At 45.2% G+C, this 26,229-nt stretch overlaps 1 protein-coding gene and 1 long non-coding RNA gene across 2 annotated transcripts in view; one reads left to right on the top strand and one right to left on the bottom strand.

The window, feature by feature from the left end:
- Positions 1-26,229, bottom strand: part of LOC115330059 (thyrostimulin alpha-2 subunit) — a 59,176-nt gene that overhangs the window by 17,995 nt on the left and 14,952 nt on the right. The window lies entirely within an intron of this gene.
- Positions 18,697-19,859, top strand: LOC115310379. Its single transcript, XR_005714750.1, has 3 exons — positions 18,697-18,712; positions 19,577-19,748; positions 19,834-19,859. It is a non-coding gene; the product is annotated as an uncharacterized LOC115310379 (long non-coding RNA).

Raw genomic sequence — 26,229 nt, 5'->3', positions numbered from 1 at the left:
ATAAAGCAGCTCTTTCTTAGCGTTTTTATAAAACGGAAAATGTAGTGCACTATGTTTGTTTGTTTGTTTTTCGCGTTATTAGCGCTGGTGGACAGATGCTGCAATATGTTTATACACCGTTTTTATACTTATGAAATCACAGCCTAGACAGCTATGATTTTTCGTGGTTTCGAAAAGTAAGCGAAACACGCGCCACACACGACCAACCAAACTTTTTTTCTTTTTTTACAATTTTTTAAAGTTGTGATGATCACACTGCTCGGCATTTCGTCGTATTTTACAATAGAACAACAACAGCACTGCTTAGGATATGCGATCTTCACCAGCCCCTACTGTAATCCTGACCAGCCCACAGAATGGCTCCCTATGGAAGACACTGTCGCCAATGAAGTGCCTTGCTTTGCCATTTGGTCCGCTCGATCGAGGGTTTTCTGCAAGCCAAACGTGGTGTACAGCCTCTCTAGCGAACGGTCGTTCAATCCTCACCCCTGCCCGTTTCGATCTGGATGAGAATCGTATCGGCGTGCGGTCGTGTATCACTACTGCGTGGTGCACGTTAAAGACCCCAAGCTATAGCAGTTGTACTGCACCGGCTAAATTTCTCATCCACAGCTGGGAGACACGTCACCCATTGAGGCAGAGCAAGTTCTAGGCTCTATAAACATACACACAACCCAATTTTTTATCGAACGGTCTGCACGGCGCGTGGCTGGTGATTTCTGTTTCTCGGGAACATATCGTAGCCTGCCGCCAACAGGCTGCAGTAGCAGTAGCACGCAGCAGGGTGCAACGCTCTCATCTTTGCTTGGATCGAAAGAGCGCGTTTCTCAGACACGGAACCGAAAGGGCTTTTTTGTAGCCCCGAATAATTTTGTGCTATCGTCGAAATAAGGCGCGTTCTCGTACCATCCATAAATAGCCACATGCTGGTAGCCGGCGCCTCTACACTCGCGGGGAGAGCAGGTCCGCACTAGATGAAGCCGCCGCTCCTTGCGCGCTTTCGATGGATATGCGGATACCCCAGGAAACAAAACAAGCGTTTTTCATAGCCTCCGAGATTTGTTTCATGTTTTTCATGTGCAGCGCCGCGAAGTCGTAGCGTGACGAAACGCTGCGCGGTCGAGGCCATGTGCGCGCTGGCGCACTCTTCTGCGGGCAGGTCAGGAGTACACAGTAGGTCGTGATCTTCACAGCTTAGCACGCACGTGTTCGTCTATTCCGAAAGTGATCAAAGCACGTGCCGTATATACGTATACAAGCGGTGAAAATGGCGCCACGGTTCAGAAGCTCCATCTTCCCTACCTACGTCCGTGACTCGTGCTTGTAATCTGACGCTGCCCATTGCAGGCTCGCATCTAAAGGCTGAACCCAGTGGAGCAAAGATGAACAGTAAAATTCGCGCTGAAGAAATCTTTTACAACACGCCGCTGCGCGTTCGTCGCAAGCCGCAGTCCACGCGAACAAACGACCGATGAACGCCGCCAAAGCATATGCATGACGTCAAGGCGTCAGTTGATTGAGCGACTTCATCTGTACATCAATGACGCCAAAGGCAAACGCTGAAAGCCAGAGTGCAAACCAACGCATCAGCAGATAGGGTGTTCACAAAATGCGCTTGAATGGTTCGGACGTTGTTCCAACCTCTGAACCAGTCGTAAATCGGAGCCATCTCTTTGACAACATACTCGTGCCCCGCAACGGCCGTTGGCCCCGGCGGGTAGTGGTCTAGCTCGGCGGCGAACGGCCAGTCGCCCGATGTTTAAAACAAAATAAAAATGCAAATAAAATAAGAAAAACGAGGCGCCATTTTAATTTTAATTGAGAATTACAGATTGTATGAATGAATAATTCAGAAAGTCACCGTGCACATACACCGAATATATATACACTGGTGATATTTCAGCCCCCCCCCCCCCCCCCCCCCCAAAATAAAAAAAAATAACGCATAACTATTTTTTTAAACTTTGAATCCATTGTTTATCAAATTCCATATATAAATGCTCGTGAAACGGGTTTTTAGCATTTTCGTCATATTTTTCGAGGATGTATTTAAGGCATTTAAATAGATCCCCCAGAATGGAAAGGTTTTTGTTCGAAAGTCTGCAGGCATGCGTGCCATTCCGATAAAGGACAGAGATGACCTTGACAGACTATAGATAATGTAGGCTGAGGCGTTTATGTGTTCTTGTTTGTTTCTGTGCAGATGACCAACTTAGACGTCTGCTTTCCTTCCGATTTGGGAAGGGTTTTTGATAACAAGAAAGTAAAACCATTTTCTGTTTTTCATTTAAACGTACGTTCGGCACGTAATAAAGGCGATGAGCTTGGCATTCTTCTTAATGACTTCGGATTTTCTTTTGACGTGCTAATGCTGACCGAGACGTGGTTTATGCAAGAATCAGATGTTTTGAACTTTGATAATTATTCGACATTTTATTTAAATCGCTGCTCAAGGCGCGGTGGCGGAATAGCCATGTATGTAAGAAAAGATACTCAGTGCAGTCTCATGACAGACATTACTTCTATGACTAAAATTACGAATCCCTATGTGTGAAACTCGGAAACACTCTACTTGCAGTATTGTATAGACCTCCAAATGCTGATTCATCTGCTTTTTGGAGATTTCTTGAAAGAGTATTTCAGTTAGTTGGTGAAAACGGTTACAGTTTAATTTTGGGTGGTGATTTTAATATAGATATGAGTTGTGCTACCGCTTGTCAAGTTGAGTTTTCTTCTTTGTTTCAATCTTACGGTTTTTCTAATGTGATCACGCATCCTACTCGAGTGACGTCACGCAGTGAAACGGTTCTTGACTTATTTATTACAAACATACCTCTGACCCGGATTACCGCGGGTGTTGTGTGCTCTGATGTCAGTGATCATTTTCCAATTTATAATTTTTCTGATTTCGAAAACCTAGAAAAACCGTGTCATAATAGTGAATTTTTTTCTCCGGTTGTTAACGCGGAAACGCTAGGTATGTTTAGACGCCGTGTGGAATCTCAAAACTGGGACGGGATACTCTCAATGGATTCGGCCGATGAAGCGTATGATTGGTTTATGAATACATTTTGTCTATTATATAAAGAATGTTTTAAACTTCGAAAAATAACGCCACACAAAAAGTCTAGAAAACCGTGGATTACCAGAGATATACTCAAAATGATAACAAATAAAAACAAGCTTTATGAGCGTTTCGTGCGGACGAAAGACCTGGATGTGCTTAAAATGTTTAAAAAGTGTCGAAATGAAATAACTAGTATGTTAAGAAAAGCAAAAAGTGCATATTACTATCAAATGTTTTATAATGAAAATAGAAGTGACGTTATCTGGAAAAAGGTTAATAATATCCTAAATCGTAACGGTAAAGCAAACGCTATCAAAGCACTTGTAATAAATGGTAGAACTTTCAGTGGAGTAGAGTTAGCAAATAAATTTAATGACTATCTTACGAATCTATTTTCCCCTGTTCAGTTACAAAGTGGTGATCTTCGTTTAACTCAACGCATAGCAGAAAACTGCTTCTTATTTCCTACTGATGAGTGTGAAGTACGTTCGGTGTTTTTAAACCTCAAAAACAGTAAATGTGTTGATTTTAATGGTATACAGGTGCAGCCGGTAAAATATGTGATTGACATCATTACGCCGTACCTCACACATATTTTTAATTTGTCGATCTCGACTGGCGTTTTTCCAAAGGGTATGCAGATTGCGAAGGTGTCTGTTTTATATAAGTCTGGAGATAGAAATGACATGTCCAATTACAGACCAATTTCAGTCTTACCCGTTTTTTCTAAGGGCTTAGAGAAGATTATACACGCTAGACTTAACAACTTTTGGGAAAAAAATTCGATATTTACTGATTTTCAATATGGCTTTCGGGAAGGTCGCTCTACTGAACTAGCTCTTCTACAGCAAAAAGAAATTATTCTAAATAATATAGAAAACAAACTCTTAACGTTGGGGATATTTATCGATTTTTCAAAAGCTTTCGACCGGATAAATCATAAAATTCTATTTACAAAATTAAATTTCTATGGCATTCGAGGGCATTCTCTTGTTTTAATTGAAAGTTACTTAAGCGGTCGGATGCAAACAGTTGAAATTAATGGTTTTTCTTCTATGCTGAAAGCAGTCCGAACAGGGGTACCTCAAGGTAGTGTCTTGGGGCCACTGCTTTTTAATTTATTTATAAATGATGTAGTCGCTATTGCAAGTAACGCCTCATTTGTCATGTATGCCGACGATACTAGTATATTTTTTTCAGGGAACAATATTGATATAATGATAGCCGATGCAAACACATGTCTGCAGAAGCTTAGTTCATGGACTGTCTCAAATTCCCTAAATATAAATGAAACCAAAACAAAAGCCGTTATTTTTAAATCAAAAGGTAGAGTGTGCAATCCTAATGTAAAGTTAATGTTGAATTCTTCGGAAATTGAATTTGCAAGCACTGTTAAAACTTTAGGCATAATTTTTCATGAACATATGTTATGGGACTCCTATATTCAAAATCTTACACTTAAGCTTTCAAATATCGTAGGAATTCTATATAAGCATCGCCATACATTACCATCTAGTATTAAACTCTTAATTTATAATGCATTGTTGAATTCTCGTATATCCTACTGTAACCTGGTGTGGGTAACCACGACCAGTACAAACCTTAATAAACTTTTTTTATTGCAGAAGAGAGTAATTCGAGTCGTAGCCAATCCGTCGTATTACGCACACACCGATCCACTTTTCTGTAAGCATAAAGTAATAAAAATACAAGAATATTGCAAATATAAGCTTGCGACAGTATACGCGGCATCCCTTAAGTATTTCAACCACCCATTACTGCGGTTTTCCATACTAAGTGTTAAAAATACGGTACACGGAGTACGTAGCGCCGGGTCACTGAGAGTACCTCGTCCTAGAACAAATTATGGGCTTCAAATGTTACAGCATACATTGCCAACATTACTGAACTTTTTAAGAGACCACCATGTCTGTCTTGATGCACTAAATAAGAAAACGATACGCAAAATATTCACTTCTAACTTTTAAACTTTTTTCTCCTGCATAGAACTGCCTGTTTTGTTTTTTCGCCTTTAAAATGTTTCTGTTAACGTTTCCTGTCTGCCGATCTGCCGATAGGGGGCAGGGGCTTTGTCAAGCTGCACATTTTGCAGCTTTTTTCCCTGTCTCCGTCACCCATATGTACAAATGGGAGTAAATAAATGAATTGAATTGAAAAGAGACACGACAGCGTTGCGAAAACCGGTTTCACGAGCATTTATACATATCGCATTTGACAGATTCCATATCTTGTGCTCCCACTCGTATTCCGCTATGCCAGACTTTACCGAGCATCATAAAAAAAAAAAAAGACTGAAACCGAAACCATCTTTGTTGGTTTTGTGATCCTCTATCAACCACGTGGGCCAAATGCGGTCAACCCATTTAAGCGAACCGCAAAAAAATGCGTTTTTTCAACGTGACGTGCAGCAATTTAGTAGAGATGTGCCGGTAGATAATGCACTCTGTATATCAAAATTTTAAGTCAAACTTATCCGACTAAAAAGTGAGAATCGAATACCATCCCTTTCCCTTCCCCGTCGTCCATATAAAGACGACACATGTCTGATTAGCGACACGTCCCGCAGATGGCAGCTGCTGTCCACAAAGGGCGTTCGCACTACCATAATAATAATAATAACAATAATAACAATAGTTTTAGTTGCCATGTATAAGCGTTGGGGGGGGGGGGGGGGCTAAGCGAAAAATGTGCCCAAGCAGCTTGACTAGTCCCAAACACCCATCAGGTACATAACAGGGGTGAAAAAGATATATAAAAAAAGAAAACACAAAAAAACTTTTATAATAATGCAAGGTACTTCCATCATAAAAAAACAGCAGCAGACAACAATCAGAAATACAATAAGCGAGCGTGACACCCGACAAACCATTTTTTTAACGCGAAAGCATTAATTGGGGTTTCATGGAGCGAGCTGGACGTCATCAGTTTGAAGCGCGAAAACGGCACCTAGTTTCCTTCGGTTCCATTGGCCGCTGCGCTCGTCAGTTTCCACAACCGCTCACCCCATGGCGCTGCGTGTCCATCAGCGCGCCGTTAACACAGAGCGTCCAAGGTCAGCTTGCCCAGAGGATAACGCGCACTGACCGGCGACGAAAAGTACGCAGCAGACGACAAAGGGAACAGACGAGCGGCTTGGATGCTTTCGCATTCACAACACTTAAAGGGGCCATGAAACTAATTTTGGGCTGGGATGAATGATTTTAAATTGGGACTTTACTAATCGCATATCGTTTAGTTGGCCAAAAGAAAGAGGCTAGAAAGTCAAAAGCCAGCTTTTCGGTACGAACATTTGAAAATAAAGCGGAGCTATTTTGTACCTTCTTTCCTTCGAAAGCTCCCCGCCTTTTCCCTATGATACATCCGCTGTTCCCAAAGCGCGTCAGCTGTGCCAACTAGAGCCACTAAGTGAGCTGCGCTTAGAGTATCGGCACTCTGTTCCCCAACATTGTTGTGGGCGCCGCCATTTTGGCTCGTATGCAGAGCAGACGCAACTGCCGATCGCCGTGATTCAAAAGTGCGACTTCCTCAGCACTAGATTCGCTGTTAGGAAGCTCTTGTAATACTGATTTGCTCTGTCGCGAACTGTTTAAGCATTTGTAGAGGACAGAAAAGCGTTTCCTGTTATTTCAGATATAGCGTCAGAGAACTGGCAACCATGATTTTAAGACACAATATGGCCAAGTGTCGTTACTCTGAAGCGTAGCTTATTTAGTGGCACTAGTGCCAACCTGACGTCAGCCGAGCCCACCTTACGCACTGGACACGAGAACTGCGTCACTCGGACGTATGCGCTCGTCAACAATCAATCCGTCGACGAATATTCGGATTCGCGTTCGTGGCCAATGAGTGCCCTGACGGAACTTATCGCCACTGGGGAATGACAAGTTCTATGGTGTGCATAAAAAGCACGGTGGAAGCTAGGAGTCACCGCACCGGTGCTGAAGGATGTCACGACGACATGATTTCACAATTTGCATTTGAGTTGAGGATTAAAGCTAAGGAGAAAGAAGTAGGGAAATTGTTTCATGACCCCTTTAAGAAGGGCTTAGATGTACCTTGAGTTTTTTATTGGCGCTCATCTTTCTGGTGAGCGCCACTTTGGAGACGGTAATTTAATCTGCTTTCGGCGAGGCAGACCCTTTGTAAAAAAAAATAATAGTAATATTAAAACGTTTATTTTTATTACCTATGAAAAGAAAACTGCTGCCGCAACCTGCTGGCTGTTCTGCCAATCAGACATGAGACCCTCGCAGATAGTCGCCGTAGACAGACTCCTGGCTTCGCCATTCTTGCTCCACCCAAAAATAAACAAACAAAACAACAACCGCAGGCAGAATAACAAGGGGTCCTATTTTCCTACTTTTGACTTACGTAAGCTCATTCATTTAAATTTTAATGCGCAAAATATACCACCTACGATCCTCCTTGTACTAAAGCGCAGCGTCACATTTTAAGAAACCAATTAGTGCGGTTTTCGTTTCCAGCTCGTGAGGTCCATGGAGCCTACGGGGTACAATGGCAGTTGCCGATTATTTCTTAGAAAGGGCACATTTGATACCGCGTGCTATTTTTTGAGGGAGAAATATACCGAAAAGACCCAAGTCTGAAATTCCATATGTATCTTTATTTATTCTTCTTTCGAATATAGAATTGCAGTTGAAAGGCATCCGACGTCGGCCCATATTCAACGCCGGATCCAGTGACGATCGTTGCAGAATCAGATCAAGCCAGCGCTGCGAAATGAGAGAGACGTAACGACGTTTTACGAAAAAAACATAACACGTGCCTCTTACGTAACAACAAAAACAAAAACCCCAAAACATCGAGATTGTTCAAGGGGGCATTTTGCGCGCTTTTATATCGCTGATTGTGCGGACAAGCACGTGCGATTGAAAGCGATACTTAAGGCTGCGGTCCCACAGCGGCCATGACATGTGACGCGTTCCGCGCGTTTTTGAAATGCGATTGTGGCGTGTTCAAGCTTGCTAAAATTATGTGTTATATATCATCTTTTAGTGTACAACATTATCTTTCCTCCGATGTAAGATTTGTTTTCGTAATGCAAAAAGCTAATTCAGCGGGCACCCGCGAATATTGGCCTTTTCGGCAAAACATGGTTTCATAGTACAGTGGTGCAGGGTGCACTATTGAATCAATTTCTTTCAAATTTTAGAATGTTATAGAAGAAGAGTGCGTTCATTGTCAACCGATGCCATTTTTAGTTGTTTTTATTTTATTTTGACAGATATTTACTTTAGAGAAACCGACTTCGCGGAAGCACATTCAGTCGCGAATTGTTTTGGCACCTACTCGGTCATTTTATTTGGAACTTTTTACAGGTGCTTGCAATTATAGTTGAAAGATCTACGCTAAATTTTATTGTAATATGATCTCAACTTTTTTTTTAAATGCTCACGTGAAAATTGACAACACCGGTCAATTTCGGCAAACATCATTTGGTAGTACAGTGGTACAGCGCTTAGGGATTGGCACAGTTTAATAAAATTGTAGGCTCGCAAAGAAAAACATATTCTGATTTGTCAACTGAGGCCCTTTTTTGAATTTCAACTTGTATTGTTTATGAAAAAAAAGTTTGAATATAGGCCAAATCACGAATTTGTTCATAGTCAGAAACGACTATTCTGACCCCTTTTTGCAAGCATTTAGGCCGGCATCTTTTTAGTATGAAATAGAGTTTACTGTCCCAGGTACTGATCATTAGCCCACATTTTCGCTAATCGTACCTAATTCATAAATAAATCATAAAAAATAAAGAAAATATAAATTGGATGTCTGGTGACGCCGTCTATGTGGTGGCGGCTGAAACATGACTACGCGTGGTTCAGGAAACTGCCAAGGATGGCGCTGATTCCAGCTGTAGTTGCCAGCTTCGGAAACTGGTTGTACACTTGGTTTCTTGCGAAATAACGTGCTAGAAAACTTGGTCGAAACTCTTGTGTTCTTTTATAACACGGTACTTTCTGCTAATATAGCTTTTAGGAAGATTTTCTATCGTTTTTCATATTGTCACGGGTAGTGACCAAAAACAATAAATAAACAGGAAGAAATAAACGTTTAATGTGGCGAACTTGTTCCAAAAATAAAAGGGTACAAAAGATAATAACAGAGTGTCGCCGGCGTCGAAATCGGCGTAACACCAGAGTCGACCACTGGGGCGAGACTGACTCCGCTCGCCTTGCCTTATGTACCCTCGTTGGTTTCTGGATCGTTCGGCATAGAAGAATACCTTATGTACCCTCGTTGGTTTCTGGATCGTTCGGCATAGAAGGTTCGGCGCGTAGAACCATTCTGACCTCGAATCATCCAAGACGGTTCTCGAATTCACCAGAACATCACATTACAGTGTCAACAAGAATATGTAGCCGCGGCCAGGAATCGAACCCGGGCCTTCTGCGTGAAAGGCAAGCGCGATAACCGTTAGGCCACGCGCGCGCTGCCTATTTGGGCAGCTGCGCGCGCGGCAATATCAAAGGACCAAAACAGACAGTGCAGACTTAGCCTTTTCTCTCGTTGAATATGACGGGGGACGATCAAAGACCGAAAACAGAGGGTTTCTTATGTTATCCGTAAGACGACTTGAAGGCAAAAGCCGCCATTTTCCAAGTTTTTCGGTGTGAGGTGGGGTGGGCGTGGCACGGGCAAACGTAAACATTCTTTCGAGCCACCGAATCCTGTTGCTAGCTCCGATTAGCTACGGTGAGTTTAACTGAGCTCGTGAAAGTATCGCTTTTTTGCCGACTGTGACTCATATTCAGCCCTAAGTTCGTACAGTGAAGGTTCTTCCCTCGCCTTCCCAAAGGTGCCTTTTGTTTCTATAAGGTATCCCCCCAAAAAATCCTCAAACCGAAAGTGTGGCTTTACGTAAGTAAAGATGCCACTGAGGCGCAAGCAGACCGGGAAACGATCTACGAGAACAATGCAGACTTAAAGGGGCGGTGCAACGATTTTATGATTAAAAGAATTTTCATCTCGTCATTTTTACGTTGTTTATTGTGTCCCGGAGGATAAAGAAAACACCTCCTTCATTAAAACTTTCGCGATTCCGCTGCATAATCGCAAAGCAAAAGTCGAGCTTTTTCCCCCACCTGCAGCCCCAAGTGGTAGCCGAAGGAACTACGGCGAAAAGATTACGTGACCTCGCTCGGCTCTAAGCGGCAGCATTCCAAGGTGGTAAGGTGAGGAATCGCCACACTCTGCCTAGAGTCAGTTATCAAGAAGTCGTGTGCTCATCGCATGCAGGCCAGCTTCCACAACCAATTGACTAGACTATTGTCAGCGGGCTTCCCTCAAACGGTCTTGACGAGTGTGGCAGAGGCCACCCTACAGGAAGTAAAAGGTCACACAACCAGGAAAGTGACGCAGTCGGCACAGAGCAATATGAGGCCAGAAGTTGTACCATATGTACGCAAAATGGCGCACAACCCCAAGAAGGTTGCGAACAGGTACGGAGTGCCTCTCGTGTTTTCAGCGCCAAAAAACTCGGACAACTATGCCCTCGAATTACTAAAGAAATCAAGAACGAGCGAGGATGTGGCACGGAGCACGCCAGGCCGTACATCGAGTGCGTCACAGGGGTCGTGTATGAAATCCCCCGAACGTGTAGAAAATCTTACGTTGGACAAACGGGAAGATGCAAGAATGACCGCTTAAGAGAGCACACGCAAAATTTAAAGACAAATGACGTGGCACATTTGCCCGCGCACTGTAGGGCCTGCAAATGCGACAAGTGCTGATTGTTGGGCAAGTTGGCATGGTACGTTAGCAAACATGATTGCGCTTTGAAGACGGGGACACAGGAAGGACATAGGAAGGGAAGCGCTCTGTGGTGTCTGTCCTTCCTATGGCCCCGTCTTCAAAGCGCAATCATGTTTTCTAATGCAAATGCGAGCCACGCTTCAGTGATACCAAGATTCTCGGTAGAAGAAGAATTCAAATGGCACGCGAACTGCAAGAGGCATATTTTATCAAGAAGAGGGGACCCCAGTGCGTCAGCGACACGTCAATAGCATTGCATAACGCTGAGATTCGCTTTTTTCGGCAAATACATGTAAACGGGTTTATGCGCTTGTATCTCGCGTATGAGTAGCCTGGGTGACGATAAATGTGTCAGATATATATATATATATATATATGTGTGTGTACTTCCATCTTCCTTTCCCAATACAGTTGTGAGTAGCGCCCGTGTTTGTCTTCTATCTTGTGTACGTCTTTTTTTAGCGCTTTTAACCATGCTTCGATGCAGCATAACGCCCGCTAATGTCAGCAGAGAGAGAGAGAGGAAGCGTCCTCCGAGATAGCACACGGGAACCTACACGGCACTCTGAATGACGTCACTAGGAGGGGGATCAGGTGTGACCCTGAAGGCTGGGAGTGAGTTGAGGGGTGCCCGAAATGCCAATATTTATCTTTTTTTATGCAATAACTACGACACGCAGGCGAAATCGGTTTTCTGTTCTTTACTTCAGAAGTAGACAATTTTGCTTTTTGTATATTTGACCCCGCTAAGGCAAAACGCCGAGGTTTTTATTTTTTTTTTTGTTGTCATACCGGCACTTATTTCTCTCGCGAACACTGTCTGTAAGCGAACACTGATAAGCAGAGAACAGTACAGGAAACGAACTAGGAGCTGGGTGACCTCTCAAAATGCCAACAAAGTGTCCCCCAACGTTGAGTGCTCTCCTAAGCGCAACCTGCTTGAAGAAGGTACGACCACTGCCGTGGCTATTATGTGGGTTCTCTTTGTTATCCATTCACTCATATCTGTGTCCCAAGTTCATTCATAGTGAACTCCCCTATAGCGAATATGGATTGTAGTTAAACGATGCGTCTAAGATGCGCCGCAGGATGTAATATTCAGCGATGCCACTATTGGCGAAGTGCTCTGACCCGTTTGTCACCCCCACACCTCGGTGTTTACCCAACACAAGGCCTTTGCACATACGCACAGGCCTTGTTCGCACGTTCGTGTCGTCTTTTGTAATAGAGCGCGGGGCATAGTGTAATGAAAAAAATACCAACAATTAGTGAAATGACGTTAAGTGCCGGATCTCCCTCGAAAGCAGTCGTCAGAGGATGCGAACTTGACCCACTTGGGCTTTTGTGCTGAGTTGGACAGGGTGCATGCTGCATTGTTCATGCAGGCCGGAGTGGTAACAAAAAAGCACCTCCGCCCCCTCACCGGAGAACACGAACTCCAGCCGAACGCTGACCCTGGGTTCGTTTAAGTCAGCCGAGCTCTGAGCCATTGTATTTGTTGTCCCCATCCGTGTAGTTCTAAAGTTAACCGCTTGGGGCGCCACGGTCTGATCTCCTCCCCAATAGCTAAAGCGACCTCTTTCTTGTTGTTTCAGAAATGTTTTGTAACATCTATCAGTGATATTGCCACGTGCGTTGTACAGCGAGCGCGTGGCCGAATGGTTACCGCGCTTGGCTCTTGCGCGGAGTTTCCGGGTTCTATACCAGAAAGCGGACTTCTCTTTTATTTATTTCTTCAAGTTGAAATTCTGGTAAGTTCGAGAATTTGGTCGTCTGATCGAGTTACGAATGTTCTACGCGCCTAACTTTTTACGCCGAATGTTCCAGAAACACACGCGGGTACAAATGGTGCTCCGAGTGGCGGTCCGGAGTCAGTCTCGCTCCAGCGGTCGATCCTGCTGTTTCGCCGACATCGACGCCTGCGACGCTAGCCTTTCTTTTGTTTTGGGAACAAGTTCGCTCCATTAAACGTTTAATTTCTTCAGTTATTCGCCGCCTCGTCATTTATCATTCGCGACAATATTTTGCTCTTTAGAGTCAGACTGCATAAAATATCCCTACGATGGCTTTTTTTTCCGTTTTGTGTTGTTGCGTGCTAATAAATCATACTGGTAACCCAGATTTGCATAGCTGCATAATTTTCGGTGTCAATGACGTCGATACCAATTAAGCAATGCGGAAGTATCTTCAAAAGTAATTGAATTACATTTCTATGTATTTGTACTCTACTCAAGATACTTTACAGTGAAAGTAACTTGAGTAGTATTTTAAATACTTTATGACGCGGGTATTTAGTAACTTAAATATTTGTATAGGGTATTTTGCCCAACACTGCACCTAGCCTAGTTTGGCTGTGCACAGGATGGGTAGACTGACTTTCGGGAAAGGTTCTTTCGTGTACTGTGTACGAAACCGCGGTTCTCTCCGACCCTCCAAACATGACCACACCAGACAAGTTTCGCTCCTTGCCCGAGGGGGGAGAATGGCAAGCACGCCGTGCTGGCCAAAGTAGACGGGAGACGGCAGCGGCAAAATGACAGCAAAGGGCCGCGCAGGACCCCGACTATCGCGGACGGGACTTTTGCAAGAGAACAGCCTGCAGCTAAAGCACATCGACGAAAAAGGAAATCTCCTCAAGCACGTCTTTCAACAAGGCAATAGCTGTCGCTGTCAATCAAAGACCACGTCGTGTGGTAGTCAAAATTTTTTGCGTTAAAATTCACTGCAGTATTGTATCTAAGTATGATTGGGACCGTCACGTGCTTATAATGATGTCTTGAAAATTCACTTCTATGAATTTCAAGACAGTTTGTTTACAACTTTACGTAACTCTGAAGAGTTAATAAAAAAAGATTGCTATAATTACCAGAAAAAAGAAAAAAAAAAGGGGGGGCTTACATGACTCGAAGACGGGAGATGGTTCGTGCCCCGAAAACCGGTTGTGCGATAATAATAACCACCGCACTCAAGCAAACATTACTGGGTAGTTTGGTCCAAGGAACCGGATCGCTGGAATCCGGTTCCTATAAGAGGTCTGCTGAAAACGCCAAACTCGATTATTATTCTTTTTGTGTCATGGCGGGTTCAGTCACAGAAAGAGTGTATACTATCCCAGCTGCCGCGAGCAATTCGGAGAAAACCCGAAACTTACGCAATGTCGACGCTACTTTTACCGTAAGGCCCGATGTATTTACGAATCGAGGTACGTACAATAACGGGGAGCAACGGTCTGGAGCGATGTATTTGTCAACAACGCGTTCGTTCTGCAACGCAATCTATTATCCTGCCAGTGTAATGTTTCTACGTTTCTCGCTAAGAAAGCGAATCATCGTACGTTTTATTGCGCTTGTTTTCGTGCGTTGTTGCGCGGTTCCAATTGACCCTACAGCGCTGCAGAGGCCGAGGGAACGGAGAATCAATTACTGTTCTTCTGAGGAATGACCTTTGTGAAGTTTAGGGCGCGAAGTAAGTCACACGACAACATCAGTCTGCAGCGACTGATGCTGCATATCTGGACACCAGGAAAAGTCTGTGTTCATTTTCAGTCAACTGCTGCGAAGAACAAAATATCAATTACTGCTCTTCTGACAAATGACCTTGGCGGATGACCTTCCGGAATGACAGGGCGCGAATCAAGTCACATGACTTCCCTGTGCATCACCTGCTGTCACATTTCTGCAATCTAGAAACAGGCTGTGCAGTCATTTTGCCGCCCAACATGGAGAGTCAATAGCTGCAGATAAAAAAAAAAAAGAACCAATGACTGCTCTCCTGACAAATGACCTTGGCCAAGGACGGGGCGTCGAATTAAGTCCCATGACTTTCTTGTGCAGATGCTGATGTCAAATTTCTGCGCTCTAGACGAAGCCTGCGCGTCCACTTTACCAACGGAACACGCGGAGAGTCAATGAGTGCGAACAATGAACGTACAATGATTGTTCTCTTGGAGAATGACCTTGGCGATTGAACTTGGTAAGTGTAAGGACGTCAATGACCTTTTTTTCAGTAACGAGCACCCTCAGTGGAGCCGTCTGTGAACTGCAAAGGAAGGGCAGCCCCAACAGGCCTCCGCCAGTTAGAATGCATTTGCATCGTGTCGTTGTATCGGTCTTCATTGCTTTTCAAACCCCATACTACCGACACTCAAAAAAAAAATAATTGTCAGAAAATACGGTATACGCTCAAAAATAGGTAGTGAATATTCGCCACTTTCAGTGATGTAAGGATCTTACTCCCTGTAGCTCCTCGATGATCGGTTTCAGAATGAAGTGCTTGTGTACACCTTCCTGACTGGGAAGTAGCATAAAATAAGGCTCTTATATACCGCTCGTCTTTCACAAAATTAGGATAACTTACTCGTAGCAGAGCTAACATCGTACTATTGCTCTACGACGACCGTGCAGATGACAGCCATTTTGATAGGAACAAACGCGCCCCCTATGGGCCGTGAAAGTTACCAATGTCAGTCGTGCGGGACTAAGCCCTCCAATAATGGCAACAGCGGGACGCAGGGCCAGGTGAGAGGATCTACGCTTGCTCTGAAGCTTACTCGAAAAAAGTTTCATTAAGCGACGAGTTTTGGCTGTACTGCAGCTAATTTCGCATTTCTGCACTCTGTAGAAAAAACAAACGTGGCTGTTCATTTTCCTGCGGAACACGCAAACGATCAATCCTTACAATCAACAGAAGACCGATCACTGCTCTCGTGAAGAATGACTTTGACAATTGACCTTGACAAATTGCAGGGAGCCAACGATGTTACGTGAGTGCCCTCTGCAGGGGCAGGTGTCGCATTTTTACACTCTATAAAAAAAGCCCGTGCGTTCACTTTTTGTTAAAACTTGTAAAAAACCAGTCACCGCTCCCTTGAAAAATGACGATGGAGAACGACAAAACACTGATCAGGTCACGTGATGGCCCTGTCCAGTAGCTGATGCCTCATTTCTGCACTCGAAGAAAACGTCCGTGTCTTCATTTCGTTTTCCGCAGAGCACGCGAGTAACCAATCAGGGCGATCAACGGAGGACGTACCAATCACACGATCTCCCGACAAATCACGTTATCGAACGACCCCCCGAGAAAGACAGGGCACGGATCAGGTCCCATTACAGCCCCGTGCAAAATAGATGTCTATCGCATCTCTATATGCACTCTAGAAAAATGCCCGCGTGCTCACATGCCTTATAAAAGTTGCAAAAAACCAATCCCTGCCAATCTCAGCAGCGATCGACGAAGCTCAGAATGCGATTATTCGAGCAGGGACAATGAGCGCGTGATGCGTCGCGCTCCGAGTTGCCTTTGCAAGAAGGTAAAGGGCGCGGCCATATCTTTAGAGTTTAAGCCAACGAACTTCAATATCTGCTTGTGACACAGACAAAATCAAGAGTATAGCGCAAGCGCCCACATTAAACCCGTGGCCATAGTCCTGGTATACATCATACAAAAAACAGTAGGCATACATGTTCGAAGCGCACAAATGTACAAAGAAAACATGGGTCGAACACGCTTCAGAAGTGCAGATAACTTCGCCATCCTGCCTGCTTGAAACACCGTGTCTTTTTTGGCAGAAGTATGAACAGTCGCAGCTCTAATACGTCCCTTGGAAGAGCGCTGATGCAGTGGTGACCTGAACGTAACCTGCCGATCGCAAGTTCGTCTGCTTCTTTTGCAGGGATTGTGCTGACGTCAAAACGATACCGAGCTCTGATTGGCTCTGATTGAAGGATAGTGGGTAGACCTCAAGGCAAGCTGCCTCGAGGTCTACCCACTATCCTTCAATCAGCCAATCAGCGCTCGGCGTCTTTCTGACGTCACAGCAACTCCCGCGCATGAAGCAGACGACTTGCTCTCCGCGTAGGACTGGTATTCGGCGCTGTGTATATCAGAGCTGTATCACCAGTATAGGGCGAAGTCGGCGCTGCACAAGCGAGGTCATCGCCATTTCCAGCACCAAAAAATGGCGCTGAAAGAGTGCCCTGCGTGACAGTGCTTTTTTTTAGCTGCGGGCTTTTATCGAGTTAGTTGGTCCACACTTGTTAATATAAACGGCTGATTGCTTTGTTTTTTTTTTTACGAAGTGCGAAGGTAAAAAAGTGTACAAGGGCACCGCTTGTTTATGGAAGCCTGTTTACGGGACTCTTTGGTTGACGCTCGAAGGAAAGCCCAATGTCGTAAGATAAGCAAAAAAACAAAAAAGAGGGAAAAAGTAAAACGGAAGAATAAGCCGACCTTCCGAACGACCAGACCTTCGTCAGGTGTGACCCCAATCAATAAAAGCTCGTTAACTACTACCGCCCACCGTAAAAGCGAAGCCCGAAGATAAACCCCGCCAGCCAGCAGGTCGTAAATGATTTTAAATCGCGGGCCACTGAGCAAATTAACCGTGGCTCGAAAAAGAATTAAAACAAAAAATGAAAACTACGCCGAGTATATGCTTGAGCAACAATAAACGCAGAACTAAAGTACGGCATCTCGTTAAGGGACACAACTTTCTTCTCTCTTCTATTTTATACTTTTGAAGAAAAAAAAATGTAAACAAGAACTACTGTACCAGTCACCTGTGCCATTTTAACCCCAAATTCGTTTGTTTGTTTTTTTGTAATGAGTGAACAAGTTTAGTACTTTCAACGAGTCTACGTGAGTATTAATAACCTTGCTGCGCACGTACGTGCCGCCGCTGTAGAGGAGTTCCACTTCTGAATGATATCACACTTTTCATGACGCACGTTCAGTTCACAGCTGCAACAAAGGCGACACAATCTAAAAAAACAATGCCTGGATTGTCACCTCTTCCACTGTGTACCTGGAACAGTCAATCGCTGCAGCAATCCACGGAAGGAACTTGGCGCTGTGACCAGTGATGTTTTCACTCACCGTACTCAGTGTCATCAACGCACACCTTTTTTTTACAGGGGAGCTGTTAAGGGCCAGGTTCCCCAGGATCGTGTTTGGTACCAAACAAATGTCGACACAAAACTCTGGACAACTACCGCCATCTATGAGCGACGGCGGCAACCAGACAATCGGTTTTCCGTCCTCGCTCATAGATGGCGGCAACCTTTCCAGCCTTTCCACTCTGGTTTTCACCAGAGTGGAAAGGCTGAATTTCTTTGGGCGTCGTCCTAGATGTCCCCCTCGAGGTCGTCCTAGAAGTCGTCCTTGAGGTCATCCTTGAGGTCGTTCTTGAGGTCATCCCACCATAGTACAGCTTCGGTGGTCTTCCTTCTTCACCAGAGTTAAAAGACTGAAATATCTATATCAATCTTTTTTTCGATTTATATATATACGTTTAACCTCGCCATTCGCGCCGAGTACACCGTCCGTAGATTGCAGTGATTGGCTCTCTTAAATGCTTTGCGGCGAATGTACTCCAGATATACCTTAAAGCTAAGGTGAGGCTTTTTTGTTTTGTTTTTTTAACACGAATGTCTTCCTCGGACTTAAGGCCCGTTCACACAGTAGCGTTCGGAGCGACCACTATGCTTACGAACGAATGCAACCGCTTGGAACGACGAGTTGCCATGGCAACGGAGCGCCAAGCGGTCGTTTCGTTCGTGTTCGTTCGCAACGCAAGGAGTTGAACGGAGCTCAACTTTCTCCTTGTGCACGGGAACGACCGGAACAACAGACCAATCACGAGTCGAGGTGCCCGCAGCCGCGCGCGTTGTATGCCGGTCGTGAGTCTGTTCTCTCTTGACAACATGGCGGCTCCTCCGGTGGCTCCTTGCTCGGAAGAAGCGCTCATTCAGGAAGTTGAGCGCTATCCGTGGTTGTGGAATGCCAGCCGAATGGATTACCGGGACACGGCAAAGCGAGATAATTCCTGGAAGGCCATTGGAATCGCTTTGGGTGAGTATGACCTCTTCACAGAACTATATAATTTGCGCCTCGGCCCAGGGCGTCTCTCTGGATGCCCTGCCTTCGTCGCGCGCTCGTTGCCTTCTGCCAAGCTTTCGCTGCGCATGCACGCTCGCGTTCACGCGCAGCTGCACGCGTCTGGGCGTTCCCACTCGAAGCTGGCAAGCCGCCAAAGTGCTATCAAAGGTTCGTTTTGGGTCACGCCAGAGGCGGGACTGCCAAGAGACTTCCCTGCCGTTCGCAAAGAAAAGTTTGGATTGTTTTGCATGCCAAACCAAGGAAGGCCATCGCATACCTCAGCGATTAATTTGCACCACCTGGGATTCTTTGGACGTGAAACTGAAATCTCGGTTGCACGGCGCCTTCTCTCCAATGAACCTCGGTCAGATTGCGGGCTCCTCAGCTAGGATTCCAACCCGCCAACTGGGGATCTGATTCTTTGTGCCGGCGGTTTGTCTCGGAGTCACTGATGCGGCCTTCGTGCAGCTATCCGTTACCAAACATTTCCGAGTGGGCAGCGCATACCCACCCCCAACCTACTGCTCGCACCTCGTTTGCGTACCTCACATAACCGTTTGCCAAAATTATGGTACGAAATGGGAAGCGATTATTGATCGAGCGATCAGTAATGAAGAGATCAAACTGGTAGAATCCTACATTTCAAGAAGTTGAAGAAGGTTTGTAAAGTTTTGGCTGAATGCTGGCAAGCAAACCTGATGCATGTCTGTTGCACCTATTGGCTGTCCTAATTGAAGTTGTATTAGAAATCTAGTTCGATCTTGATTTCTGTTCTAAAACTTGTCTTCATAATCGACACTTTAATTATTTATGCCACATTTACTTCTTTCACTTCAGGCAGCGACTCTAATGCCTGCTGTCAGGCTTGGCGGGCCTTGAGGGCCAAGTATGCAAGGGAATCCAAAAAACAAAGTGGCCGGAGCGGTGCTGGCCGCGATGATGTTCCTGCGACGACATGGCACCTGTTTAAATATCTCGCATTCCTCAAGGGCCAGATTCAGCACCGACGGTAATATGCTACATTACTTACTGCCAAGAACACACACAGCTGATCCCGAGTCTGAGTTTAACACATTTTTACTTTCTTCTATCAGCACCAGAGTGCTCCCTGTTGCCAGGGGAGTGGCACCCACCTCTGCAGCGGCAGCAGAAGCAGAAAAGTCGTGCATGACCCCTAGAGGTAAGTTTGCTTACACGGTAACAAAATCTAGAAGCGATTTGGGATCACCTACTTTCTCCTACAAAGTCTTGTGGTAAAGCAAAAAATGAAGGTCAAGGACATTGTGAAAGACAAACATGCTTAGCATGTCCGAGTGTTGTTAGGAAGGGAAGCATCTTGCTTCCTTCCACGCGCTAAGCTAGATGCCATGTTGACAGACGTTTGCCCCATGTCGTTCTATGTGCGGAGGAAGTGTTCTCCAGCTCACTTGATTTCTTTCGCGTCAAGATTTACCTCGTGTACTGGAGCCATCGGCGACAAAAAAGAATAGCGTCCGATACTCGCTTTTCATTTGATTTTTGTACCTACCGGTCTTTATTCGGAGTGCAGAAGAGCTAGCTAACTTGAGGTCAACCCGTCGGTGGCCAGAATGATCCCCGGGGGTACTATTTTGGTCATGGGTGAGAGCGAGATTTCTCTTTCAGTGATGTGATTGCTGTGCCAAGGGGCTAACCCTGCTACATCCAGCTACATTTTGCCAAAATATTGGTAATCTGCGCCAAGCCTGCGCCAGAGGACCAATTTAGGTCGCCTTTCGAAACCACTAAACTGAGGCGCCAGCTGGGACGCTTGCAATTCATTGTTTTACGTTTGCTTTCTTTTGACGAAAATCTGGCACGTCGGGAACCAGTAAAACGGTGGCAAGCAGTTTTTCAAAATTGCTTGGCAATTCCTACCGCACTGTACACTTGTGGGATGTCTGCGCAGTAAGAAGACAGAAACAGCGAGTTTCGTCTCAACACGTCACATCAGAACTCAACAAAACACAAAGTGCCCTTTGTTTCTACAGCACTCAAAACAAATATTTTAATTTTCCTAAGAATACCTGCTCCAAAATCCACTTTTGCTGCTCCGAAATACTGTCCTGGCTGGTCCAAAAGCCGCTTTTGCTGCTCCAAAACACTGTGTTAATTGCTACAAAGGCCACATTTGCTGCTCCAAAACACTGTTTTGGTTGCTTAGGTCAATCACATCAGTTGATTAGATCTGGGACCGTTCCCGTTCATTATCGACTAACGGAAGTTCATTATAGACTAACGGAATAAAATTAGATCTGTTTCCCAGTCTACGGTCGGGCAATATTTCGGTGACAACTTCTTGCCTACACACAAATGAGAAGAGAGGTCTTGCGGCTTCTGATTTGCCTGACCCAAATCAGCCTTCATCTATTGGTCAATATTAGGATTTGTATGGCAGCAAAACAATTTCAGATTTGCTAATAGCCTCGTCCCACTAGAGCGACAAACACCGATTTTTGTCCGACGACACCACAAAGTTCCGTGTTGCCGATGCTGCCCCACTGGAATGACCAACACCCGCGACAATCGCCGACAAACAATCGACGACGGACGAGTTTTTGTCTGCCGTTGGACTTGAAGTGCAGCAAGCAGTCCCACTGAGAAACATGTCTAGAAGACAAACTTATCCTCCTTGCCCACTTGTGCCTTCCCTCTTTTCTACCCTTCCTCCCGTTTTTCCCGTGCCTCGCTCTGCCGCTTGACCTTCAGAGAAGCCCTTGGCGGCCACTCCTCGTTCCCGCAGTTCTGGTCCCTCGATTGTGCGTAGTGGTCGCGGTCGCGGCTTGCTTGCTGGCGCCGGTAAGTCGAGTTGCGAAAGGGAAATTTCTGTAGCTGGTTTTGCTCGCGAAAGCTTGGTGCGCGAGGTGGTGCTTTAAGATGCCGAGGTCTACGCCCCTGCATCAGAATGGATACACTCATGTTCGAGGACTGACCAAAGTAAGACCGCTCTCTACGAAGTAGGACATGATGTTCCGCGGCAAATCATTCCGGCTGACGAGAGACTTGTCATCACGTTCTGTGATAATCGGGATGCCGTATTGTCCTCCCAAAAACGCCTGCCCTCGATTATTCGGATGTAAAGTTATAAACATCCTCAAAATCGGCGTAAAATTCCGTGGCGCTCACCTACAATACCTCGAACGACCCAAAAAAGGAACGATTTGGGTATTCTAGTTCGGAAAAAGTTTGGTGTCGATTGTCACGACTGTTTGCGGAAAGTTGCCTACGGCAAATGAAGACAAGCGGAAGCTTTAATCAAGAACTAAAGTAATCTCACACTTTCACCGTGTTTGTCAGCGCGCTTTATGCCCAAAGAGCAAAACATGAAAACTGCGTCGCCAGACTCAGTTTGTCTGTGCATTTTGAAGTGTTTGTTGACAACTCCAGTCCCACTAGGAAACAGGTTTCCTTGTCCCCGTGTTCTGCGTCGTGTCCGCCAGGTGGGATGGCGGACTCCGACAAACAGACTGTCTGTCGGTGTCGTCTGTCGCTCGTTGTCGTGCGTTGCTGTCGTTTGCTCTATGGGATGCGGCTATAAGGAACCACAGGCCTGGCGATTACTTCCAATGTCAAATTCCAAACAATAGTTGCAGCCTGTGTTCGGTTTAACTTCACCGCGGCATTTGGTTCGTAGAACATAATTTGCTTTCTATTTTTGGTGTAATATCAGATCACTTAAAGGTACACTAACAGGGTATTTATGCTCGTCAAGGTTTTTATTTGTACTTGACATACAAGGGCCCAACTACCCAGAACCCAATTTGCGGCTCAAAACTTGTTGTCTTTCCGCCCGAAAGCCGCCGATTGAGAGCTGGTTGGTTTAAGTCTCGCACACTCTCTTTTTTGTGGTCACATGCTGGTTTCTATGGTTAGAAACAACCACCCAAGCTAATCAAAGTCGTTTTAGAAGTCACATTTTTTGTGGCTTCTAAAAAACTGCAAATACGTTGATTGAAAAAGAGAAAAAGTAGCACAGACACGTGATTTCTGGTATCTTTCTCCTCTATATTTCTTCCTCCCCAGTCCAGTTTCGGTTTCAGTGTCGAGCAGCTGCGTTTTTTGACTTCATGAAAAATATATGTGACGCTGTAGCAAAATGCTGATTGGGTAGTCCTCTTGCACCATAATAGATCGCCTGGCAAAACATAAACAACATTAGTTTCGGGATGTCAGTGTCCCTTGAAGGTGTTCTCTTTAATTTTCATCTGCGATGGTGCTTTCCATGCTTTCGCATTCCACCATCACAAAAAAATGATGCCAATAACTAATAGTCTTTTTGAAAGCAAAAAGGGAAGTGGCAGATGCTGTTCATCAACATGGCAAGACACAGCTTACCAGAAGTCAAAAGGCGTTTCGTGGAATCGCCTTTTACTATTTCAGATAAAGTAAAAGTTTAGGGGCATTATACGTATATGTACAAATGCTTTAACAGAAAAACTAGCACACAAGCAAAAGCTGTGTTCTATTTATTTTTTTTTAAGTGGCAGGGACCAGTTTCTAGAAATATTGGCCTTGTTGTATAAGGAATGTTAGAACATTATTTTATGCTTCCGCTTCTTTTTAGATTATGACAGTACTGAATTTCTTCCATTTTTGTTTTTTGATGTGCAGATCTGCTCATGGAGGCCTACAGTCCTCAAGAAGAAGACGAAGGGCAGTCTGGGGTTCGAAGCATTGACAGCGTGGAGGACACCCGTGTAATGTTCTATTCCCTCACACTTGCTCTTTTTCTGTAGTTCCTAACATCCCTATACTTCGTTTCACCATAACTGGTCGAACTGTGGAGGCTGCGGCTTCTGCGACCCAATAAGAGCGTCATAAGGCACGTGAAAACACTCCATGGTTGAGCCCACAGAGGCCTCGTTACCGCCACAGCAACAGCGCCGTCCATGACAAAAAGTAGTTCTAGGCTTCTTTTCCTTTGAATGGCAATTGAACTCACATGATGCCATCTCTATCGGCAATATACAGTCAAATCTCGTTAATTCAAACTTGCAGGTAATTCAAATGAGCATGCAGGTCTCATCCTATGCGTCTCTATGGGTGGAAACTGGGAGGAAACGCCCAAAGTTAGTTTCACAGCAGATGACCCTTGGCCAGCAGACGACAACCAGATTCTCCGGGCCTTCTATTTGGCGCAGCGACACACGCTCCAGTAACATGATGTCACGTGCCTCGCTACGATGCTCTTATTATATCGGAGGGGCCGTGACGTCCACAGTTTGCGAATTGATCGTGAAACGGAGTATAGATGCATAGCATAGGGAGGTTGGTGGTCAGAGTAGCATCTAACCATCGATTGCTATGGCAATCTTAGTTCAGAGATCTGCAGTGAGTTCCAGTTCACTGGTCACAACGACTGCGTCCGTTGTGACCACAGCGATTGGAATGACTGCTGTGCGCTGCATGTACACTCCTGCAACCGCTGCAAGGAATGCAGCAATTTTGGCAAACATGGCGATTGTCAGCACGTCAACCGCTTCTCCGTTGCTGGCAGACAGGTTTGAATAGCCTCAAGCTTTATTTATTTTCATTTTTACAGGATAGAGCTCGCAGCGTAAATTTTAGCAGCAATATATCAACATATATATAAAAGTCTCATTTTGAGATCACGTAGACAAAGCAGGCAGTGCAAATGCTAGCACTATTCGATTTACTTTGAGATGGAAACATATGAAAATTTCCCCCTTTCAGGCAGGAGTTTCAGTTGTCCGACCTTCAGCGTAAGCTTCCTACCTTCGATTATGCTTCGTAGTCTCGTGAACCTCTGACGTGCACACACGGACGAAGCATGGGTAAAGTCAATGGCCGCATGCTGGAGGCAGGAACATTTGAAAGAGACACCCATCCATTCACACCTTGCCAGTGACTACACTCTAAAAAAAAGCCCGTGAGTCTGCTTTCCCACACAACACTTGGAGAGCCAATCACCGCAACTTACGGAGGCAGCTCAGCGAATGACAATGCCGAAGCATATGTTTAGACGAAAAAACGCAGTCCGAGTTTTGACATTAAGCAATGTAAGCGTGACGTTTTGCATTGCTTAATGTCACAACTCAGACTGCGTTTTTTCGGTCTAAACATATGTTTCGGAATTGTCATTCGCTGAGCTGCCTCTGTAAGTTGCGGTGATTGGCTCTCCGAGTGTTGTGCGTGAAAGTAGATGCACAAACATTTTTTAGAGTGTACTCCGTTCACCCCTAAGCTGAGACTGCATGCAGTGGGAGCTATGTCTTCGTTGGACCTGTCACATGTGTCTTTCGCCATGTGATCACGCTCCCGCCCACACCCACGTGCAGAGCGGGGTGAGGTGACGAAAGGGAGGTGGCTAATTGGTCCGGCGGGCAAGTAGCTCCCTTCACAGTCTCAGCTGAGGGCTGAACGGAGTATGGGACATGCTATTTTACCATTGTAACACAACTTTGGTCCCACGAATAAGGAGAGTACTTCACGTGAAAAAGGATAACCTTTCACTATTTCCATGTTTGCTGGTACCATGTCCGTCACTGGATTGGAGGAATCACAACCAGAACACAGGGCGCACGGTTGTGCTTTCCGTAACACCCAATGGGTTTGTTGTTTCGGTCGTTCCAGATGCAGCCACTCACATGGGAGGCAAATATATATGCTATTTTATCAGGATGTACATGTTTCGAACATCAAAGGCATCACTTTTGCCTCTGACAATCAAATTTTGTGAGAACTTCTTTGTCCGACGTATGAACAATGCGCAAAACTTCCTTTCTTCTTGGGTGGAAATGAGCATAGTGCTGTGCGGACCAAGTGTCCTCTCTTCTACTTACACCACCCCATTTGACTAGATTGCTGTGTGTGCTGGTGTTGCAACTGCTTTCTCCGGTATTGATAATGTTTATGAAACTAGCCGCAACTTTGCCTTGCAGCTGTCATAATTAGATATTTTGAACATAGCTATAAATAAATTACATTTAAATTCTTAAAAATGAAATATGCCAAACAAATTCTTTTCCTAGGACTCCATGCTGGAGGACTTCGAACCCTCGGAGACCTGCGAGGTGCTGCTGCAGCTGGAGCAAAACCGCGAGCTGCCCACCCCTGTGCAGCTGGTGCCAGCTCAGTCACCAGCTTCACAGCATGCTCCAGTGCAGCAGCACGCATCGCCTGCCCAGGCAGCTGATCAGCCGCCGGCCAAGAAGCGGGCAAGGAAGGTGGGGCGGGCCAACGCCCAGGCGGAAGAGGGGTCTCTTCGGCGTATAGTCGAGGAGTCGACGAGACAAATGGCAAGTCGGGCCGAAAACCCAGACTGTAACGATCCTTTTAGGATTTATGGGATTCACGTAGGAAATGAGATAAGAAACTTGCCAGCCTGCCTCTGGAATGAAGCAAAGTTTAAATTTAACTCGCTTTTATACGAACTGCACTGCAAAGCTGAGAGAGTGAGCAGTTCTCAATCTTCAACTTCCGAATAGGAATTGTCCATCACTACTTTGTGA

The sequence above is a fragment of the Ixodes scapularis genome, unplaced genomic scaffold (assembly GCF_016920785.2).
Source record: "Ixodes scapularis isolate PalLabHiFi unplaced genomic scaffold, ASM1692078v2 PGA_scaffold4__175_contigs__length_147842914, whole genome shotgun sequence".
Classification (NCBI taxonomy): Eukaryota; Metazoa; Arthropoda; class Arachnida; order Ixodida; family Ixodidae; genus Ixodes; species Ixodes scapularis.
The sequence above is the reverse complement of the archived record's forward strand: the minus strand, read 5'-3'. Positions and strand labels throughout refer to the sequence as shown.